Source organism: Propithecus coquereli, unplaced genomic scaffold (assembly GCF_000956105.1).
Source record: "Propithecus coquereli isolate 6110/MARCELLA unplaced genomic scaffold, Pcoq_1.0 Scaffold53, whole genome shotgun sequence".
Classification (NCBI taxonomy): Eukaryota; Metazoa; Chordata; class Mammalia; order Primates; family Indriidae; genus Propithecus; species Propithecus coquereli.
In genome coordinates this window covers 5,822,925-5,829,372 of record NW_012151174.1, presented here as the reverse complement: position 1 = coordinate 5,829,372, position 6,448 = coordinate 5,822,925, and positions in this window count along the sequence as shown.

Genomic DNA, 6,448 nt, shown 5'->3' with positions numbered 1-6,448 from the left:
TGCTGCGGGAAAAAAAAACCCCAAAACATTATCGGTGTGTTTTGTTGATCAGCCGGTAAACAGTACCAACTTCTTGTCGTCTGGGAAATAAGATAGATTTTTGAAAAAGGTGCATTATAAGAATGAAAAAAAAAAACCCCAAAACATTCTTAGATAAATTAAAAGTAGGGAATTTGTCACCAATAGATCTTCCCTAAATAAATGGCTAAAGGAGATTTTTGAAACAGATAGGAAGTGATAAAAATAATCTTGGAAAATCAGGAAAGAAGAAAGAATATAAGAAAGAATAAAACTATGGGTAAATACAGTAGACTGCCATACGAAACCACAAAAGATCCTCAAATAGCCAAAGCAATCTTGAGCCAAAAGAATAAAGCCAGAGGCATTACACTGCCTGATTTCAAAATGTACTACAAAGCTATAGTAATTACAATAGCACTTTACTTGCATAAAAACAAACATATAGACCAGTGACCAGAAAAAAGAGCCCAGAAATAAATCTACATATTTAAGGTCAACTGATCTTTGACAAAGGTGCAAAAAACAAACACACAATGGAGAAAGGATAGTCTCTTCAAGGAATGGTATTGCGACAACTGGGTATCCACATGCGGAAGAACGATTTTAGGTGCTTATCTCACAGTATATATAGAAAATCTACTCAAAATAAAATAAAAAGTGTAAGACTTGGAACTGTAAAACTACAAGAAGAAACCATGGGAAATACCTTCTTGACATTGGTCTGGACAATGCTTGTTTTTGGATGACACCCTAAAAGCACAGGGAACAAAAGCAAAAACCAACAAATGGAATTGCATTAAACCGAAAAGCTTATGCGCTGCAAAGCAAACAATCAACAGAGTGAAGAAACAATCTATGGTATCGGAGAAAATATTTGCAAACCATGCATCTGATAAGAGGTTAATAGTCAAAATATTCAAGGAACTCAGACAACTCAGTAATAAGAAAACAACCCGATTTACAAAAATGGGTTCTCAAAGGAAGACATACAAATTGCCAACAGGTATATGAAAATATACTCAACATCACTAATAATCAGGGAAATGGAATTAAAACCACAATGAGATATCACCTCATATCTGTTAGAACGGCTATTATCAAAAAGACAAAAGATAACAAGTGTTAGTAAGGATATGAAGAAAAGAACTTTTGTATACTATGGGTAGGAATGGAAATTCGTACAGCCATTCTGGAAAATAGTGTGGAGGCTCCTCAAAGAAATAAAAATAGAATGACCATATGATCCAACAATCCCACTCTGGGTATATATGCAAAGGAAATTAAATCGATATATTGAAGAGAGATCTGCACTTCATGTTGATTGTAGCATTATTCACAATGAAAACAAACTAAGTCCTCACTAGTGGATGAACGGATAAATACGTGAGATACATGTATGCAATAGAATACTTGTCAGCCTTTAAAAAAACGGAAGTTCCATCATTTGCAACATCATGCATGAACCTGGAGGACATTATGCTAAGTGCAATAAGCCAGGCACAGAATGACAAATACTGCATAATCTCACTAATATGAGGAATCTAAATAAATTGCATTCATAGAAGTAGAGGATAGAATGGAGAGGAGACAAAGGAGGAGAAAAAATAATACAATAGACTGAATTTAAAACAATGAAAAGAAATAGTGAGTGGACTGAGTGTTATGCTGTGGCAATAAATACTTAGCAATAGCCTCTTCAGAGGTGGGAAATACTGATTTGTAGTGTTTGCCTATTTCCATGGTATAAATTCTCTCACAAATGCCAATTTTAAGCTACCACTATGGAGTATTAGTAAGCGCAAGAGTTGGAAAGAGATGTGCATGAGTGACTCTTGAGACAGTGCCATCCGCTCCAGCCCACCACTGGGCAGACCCTAAAGACAATGCTAAACATAATGCTTTAGCAGTGGTAGTATGAGTGGAATTGCAACATAATTGTTTTTTTCATGTGAAACATTTATTTTTGTTGAATTTTATGGTAAAAGTGTTTCTGTTTTTTCATAGTCACTTAAAACAAAAATCCATTTGACAAAGCAGTGGATCATGTACACTCACCACACCGAAACTCTGTCTGCCATTGTGAGCCCCTGGTATACTTCACAGAAGGAGATAACATTGAAAAATAACCTGAGAAACATGCCTCAAGTCAGATTGCAGGTCTTGCTTTTTCTGCCAGATAATATCCTCAACTAAAGGCCCCTGGCCCTTAGAACAAAGAGTCACAGTTGGGGAACCTGACTATTCTCTGTCAAAATTAGTTATCATTTTTGTCACTGTGAATAATCAGAATAAATCTTGATGCTAGTATCTTTCTCAATGTGGAAGAAAAAATTAAATTGGCTAAAGTCTCTCCCATTAACACCAAAATTATCATATAAACTGGAATGTAATGACTGTGTATGGATCATAAGGTATAATAATCACAGTTCTAAGTGTTATTACTGACGACAGAATTTAACTGGGTCACTTCTCAGCTTGTAAGAGCACCTGGAAATCATCTCCAGTTGAGAAAATAGAGGTAGCATTATAGAAATCTACAGAACAACTACTAGACTTAGAATCACAGTGTAGAAATTGCAGCTTATTAAAGAGAAATGTAAAACCCCCTTTTCTCTCCTCCCTCCTTCTTTCTCAACCCGTCCACACATGCAGACATAAACACACACAATCCGAGAACAGATGTAGTCAGAGATCCGTATAGCATACAAATTGTTTATAATTTTTGGGGGGGAGGAATATCATTTCTGAGTGCATTAGTTGCATTCAGAAATAACTAGTTAGGGTTTGGAACACAACTAAAGAATTCAGGATAATCAGTCTCTTACACCTCTTCCAAGATAATTTTTAAAGTCATTTTCTGTATTAAATTTAATAAACTGGAATTGTGTGCCCTGTAATAATTTATAATGCTGTTTTTTTCCAAAATATTATGATTAATTTTTAGAGCATGTGGCAGAAAAGTGACTTTACAAATTGACATTTGGTTAATAATTCTAAAAATATTAACTCTAGTATATTGACCATGTATTTTCTATTTTTTAAACTTTTATATTAAAATGTTCTGGTTCAAGTTTATTTACAATCTACTGCAAAACTAACACATGGCAGTTTTGCCTTTCATCGTTAGCGTGTGTATACGTGGTATAACTGCTTTTGTGAAAGTGTATTCAACATTAGATTCATAATAATAATTTCAATTTTAATATGACTAATTTAAAATCAATATACCTATATTATTAATATTTGGGCTCAGAAACAAACACATTTTCCCATAATTTTCTGGTATATTTACTATTTGAATTTATTTCTAACGAGCAGTGTAAATTCTATAGTCTTACTATGTGTCATTCTATTATTCTGCTTTATGTATTATTGAAGAATAATTTTTTCCCTTATACAGAAGACATCAATCTTATTCCTAAGTCACTGATTAACATCCCAGTTCATTGGTGGCTCCGTCTCCAAGGGATGGTTCTCTAGTTCATTGTACTATTCTGCTCCTTGAGTGTAATTCTCTGTTCCGATGTTCATCATTCCTCATGGCTCAAACTTCTGTGCCCTTTCGTCTAAAAAGCAAAGGATCATGATAAGCTACATACGATGACAGATTTTCTGTCTGAAAGTCAAGGTGTTGGAGTACAACAGGGGTCAGTAACTCTGGCAGAGTTGAGTAGTCGCCGCAGGGGATCATGTAGCCCACAAAGCCTGAAATGTTCACATCTGGACATTTACAGAAGGAATTTAGCAACCAGTGCCAAGTCACTCAATTTTTTTTTTTTTACATAGCAAAAGTTATAACAAGAAGAAAACATGGGTGAATTCCTTTACTGGGAGTAAAAAAAAAATAACTTTTTCCTAACTATGTTAAAATTCCAAAGAATGTAAGGGAAGTAAATGGTATTTTTGATGACATAAAAATAAAAATATTTTGTATAAAAAAGATGTGATAATAAAAACATTTTCAAATGATATAAGTGATAAAGAGTTAATATCTCCAATATGTAAAGTCTAAAAATAGAGAAGGAAAAGACCAATAAATTCTAAGAGAAAAAAAGCAAAAATATGTAAATAATTTAAAGAAAAATTTATCCTTACACATAAAAATGATTAATAACCTTGCATATAATAAAAGAAATGCAAATTGAAACTGCACTAAGATACTATTAGTATTTCTCACTATCAGGCTGCCTATTTGTCTCTATTCTCTTCAAGAGTTTAACCAACAGCCCCCATAACGTTCTCAGCCAACAGGGAGCCACCAGCCTCAGAGTCATTCCAGTGTTCAGCATCTCATATTCTATCTGAGACCCCAGATACTGTGAAAAGAGACAACCCCCCCCCACTTCACCTGGAAAATTTTCTGACACATGGAATCCAAAGAGGATAAAAATATAGGTTGAGTATCCCTGATCTGAAATGCTTGGGACCATAAGTGTTTCAAATTTCAAATTTTTTTCTAATATGGAAATATTTGCACATACAGAATGAGATATCTTGTGGATGGGACCCAAATCTAAATACAAAAGTTATTTTTGTTTCATGTACACTTTATGCACATAGACTGAAGGTAATTTTATACAATATTTTAAATCATTTTGTGCATAAAACAAAATTTGGGTCCACTGAACCATCAGAAGGAAAGGTGTCACTATCTCAGCCACCCATGTGGACAATCTGTGGTTTGGCATCACTATCATTCCTGACTTTGAATTTCTATCCTACTGATAAGCAATCATTTTCTTACACTTATTCACACGTAAGTACTTAATAGTAAAAATATGACATCCCATAAATATGGTGAAAAACAATGCATTCATGGTAACTGTGCAGCACAGAGCATCACAAGAACACCTGCATCAGCTGTTACATAGCAACAACAAACAACGGCAGACTTTGTCTCCACTCATGGTGCTGTGTTTTGATTAACAGCTTGCGGTATGCTGTATTTTAATTTTTTAGGTGAGAAGGAGCATCAGAGGTAGTTGATGGACTAGGAAGTAGGTTTCCTGGAATGAGGAGACAGTCTGCTGGGTGGCTTTTTAAAATGTTTCCTCCAGAGTCCCTAATGATTAGAGATGTTGAGCATTTTTTATATGTTTGCTGGCATTATTCTGTCTTCTTTTGAAAAGTTTCTGTTCATGTCCTTTGCCCATTTATTGATGGGATTGTTTGATTTTTTCTTGTTGATTTTTTTGAGTTCTAGATAGACTCTTGTTATCAGCCCTTTATCGGATGTGTAGAGGGAAAATATTTTCTCCCATTCTGTAGGTTGTCTGTTTGCTCTAATGATAGTTTCCTTGGCTGTACAGAAGCTTTTTAATTTGATGAGGTCCCATTTATTTATTTTTGTAGCTGCTGTGATCCTTTGGGGGTCTTCATGCTAAATTCTTTGCCTAGGCCAATGTGTGAAAGAGTCTTCCCTACATTTTCTTCTAGGATTCTTAAGGTTTCATGCCTTAGGTTTAAGTCTGTTATCCATCTAGAATTGATTTTGGTGAGAGGTGAGAGGTGGGTATCCAGTTTCAATCTTCTGCATGTAGCTATCCAGTTTTCCCAGCACCATTTATTGAAAAGTGATTCTTTTCTCCAGGGTATATTTTTGTCTGCTTTGTCAAAGATTAGATGACAATATGTGGATGGTTTCACCTCTGGATTCTTAGTCCTGTTCCAAAGGTCTATGTCTCTATTCTTGTGCCAGTACCGTGCTATTTTAGTTATTATAGCCTTGTAGTACAGTTTGAAGTCTGGTGGACTGATACCTCCCAGTTTGTTCTTTTTGCTTAAGATTGCTTTGGCTATACGAGGTCTTCTCCGGTTCCATACAAAGCATAGAATTATTTTTACTAAATCTGTAAAGTATGATCTGCCTCATTCACAACAGTTTTTGTCTTAGATGTCTCTCTGATTTTATGAATGGACACGTTTTCCTGTTCTGTTATGAACGCATGCTGCTCTAGTGCTTCAATAAGCCCATCACACATTTTCACCATGTTATCTGTAGGCACTTTGCCTGTGTATTAACAAGATCATCTTCATAGTTGTGCACTTGTGTTTCGACTGTGACCCATCACACGAGATCAAGTGTGGAATTTTCCACTTGTGTCACATGGGGCTCCAGAAAGTTTTAGTTTTTGGAGCATTTTGAATTATGGATTTTTTGATTAGTGATGTTCAAATTGTAGCTGTTTTATGCTACTAGGTTTTGAGTAATTTGTTATGAAACAATAGTAATTGTATACCATATTTTCAAAAATATATCATAAAGACTATCTTGAGGTAAACCCTTTTTAAAATAAATTTATATAGGGATCTAAGATGTAAGGACCATATTATGAATTGGGTTAAAATAGTATTTCCATATATTAATTATTTTCTAGTGGAATATGAGTTATAAAACATTGTAAATGACACATCACTAGAAACTGAT